The following is a 2142-nucleotide window of genomic DNA, read 5'->3' on the forward strand; positions in this document are numbered from 1 at the left end:
GTTGAAGTCTTTTTTCACATTCAAAATAACTTGTCAGGGTGCATCTTATTTTCCCCGTTTTATTTTTTATTAAAAACTTTAAGGTTTATTTTTGAGAGAGAGAGAGAGAGAAAGAATGGGGCAACAGCAGAGAGAGAGGGAGGCCCAGAATCTGAAGCAGGCTCCAGACTCTGAGCTGTCAGCACAGAGCTGGAGGTGGGGTTCAAACCTGTGAATCTGAGATCATGACCTGAGCTGAGGCTGGCCACTTAACCAACTGAGCCACCCAGGCGCCCCTCCCCATTTTATGTATGTATGTATGTACGTACATATGTATGTTGTATGTATTTAAATCTTTTATTTGTTTTTTAGAGAGAGAAAGAGAGCAAGAGCGGGGAGGAACAGAGAGAGAGGGAGACACAGAATCTGAAGCCGATTCCAGGCTCTGAGCTGTCAGCACAGAGCCAGACTGCGGGACTCGAACCCACGAGCTATGAGATCATGACCTGGCCTGAAGCTGAACACTTCACCGACTGAGCCACCCAGGCGCCCCTTCTCCTCCCCATTTTAAAGTGAGGAAATGGATCCTCAGAAGTCTGTAAATTAGTTCACTGGTGGGAAATGAATTTTTTTCTTATTTCTTATTTACAACAGAGGAAAAGGGGACTATAAAATCAAATCTCATTTCTGTACTGCCCAGTATGTTAGCCATGAGTGGCTATTTAAATGTAAATTTAATCGAAATAATACAACTTAAAATCAGTGTTTAGTTACATTAGCCATATTTCATGTGCTCAGAAGTCGCATGTATTAGTGGCCACTGTATTGGATAGTGCAGATTTATAATATTTCCATTACAACAGAAAGTTACAAGCAATGCTTTAGATAGATTCCAATTACTTTGTAATTCAAGGTAGGTTTCCAATTAGTTACAAAAACCAAACAATCTGGGAAAAGGGAAAAGACCTTTGCTTTTTTTTGACCCCAATTTTTATTGAGATAATTGCTTAATTGCTGATTCGCATAGAGCAGTAAAAAATGATACAGAGATTCCTTACGCTTTACCCAGTTTTCATCTATGGTAATATTTTACAACAACATAGTACAATATCATAATAAGGATATTCACATTAAAACAATCCACCAGTAGTTCGGAATTCCTCAGTTCTACTTGTACTTATTTGTGTATTTGGATCTATACAATTTCATCACATGCGTAGGTTTGTCCGTTCACCACTATAGTAGAGATGCTGAAAACATTTCCATCAGCACAAAGATCCCCATTGTTGCTTTTCTATAGCCAAACATCTCTCTCTTGCCCACCCCCGTCTCCACTCCATTCCCTGGGAAGCAGCAATCTATTCTTCATTTAAAAATTTTATTGTTTCAAAAATGTCACATAGATGGAGTTGTGCAAAACCTTTGGGGATTTTTTTTTTCACTCAAGATAACTGTTTCTTTGTTTTGGATTTTCTCCTTTATCAAAGTGTATACTTGGTTTGTCATTTGCTGGCCTCTCTCCACACCACTCCCTACTTTCTTCTCTACTTGGGGTGAGCCAGTGTGAAAAGGAAATGGGATGAATTAAATTCACTGAATTAAGCCACAGAGATAGTACATGGTGTGCAGGGAAAATTTGGGCATGGTGAGGGGCCTGCTGTTTCAAAAGGCAAATTCCTAGAGGGCCATGAATCATATTTTCTGCCTGATTTGTTTATCCTTTTGGTACTGGTACCAACACAAGACTTGATGGTTAATGACGCAGGATGCTTAAGAAAATACAATGCACAAAATATCACATGGAAACATGAATTTAGCTTATGATGAAAGTGGTATTAACAATTATGGGGGTAAGAAAGAATTAGTCCAAAAATGGTACTGGGAAAAGGGAGTGATGGCTGCATAATGTACACTGATTAATTTCTATCAAGACAAAAAAGTGCTTTCTCACTTTTAAAATTTACAGTTTTGTAAATGCAACCATAAAACAAGTATAAGGAAATATAACCAAAATTTGTGGGAAAAGGGTTTTGTAAGCATAAGAACAGAGGAAGCATCACAAAGAAAAGAACAGATTTGAGTATGGAAAATGTTTTGAAACTTTATTTTTGAAAAGCATGCTAATTTAAAGCTAATGAGTTAATATTTATTGGATGTGTTCCC

This window comes from Crocuta crocuta, unplaced genomic scaffold (genome assembly GCF_008692635.1).
Source record: "Crocuta crocuta isolate KB4526 unplaced genomic scaffold, BGI_CrCroc_1.0 scaffold84, whole genome shotgun sequence".
Lineage (NCBI taxonomy): Eukaryota > Metazoa > Chordata > Mammalia > Carnivora > Hyaenidae > Crocuta > Crocuta crocuta.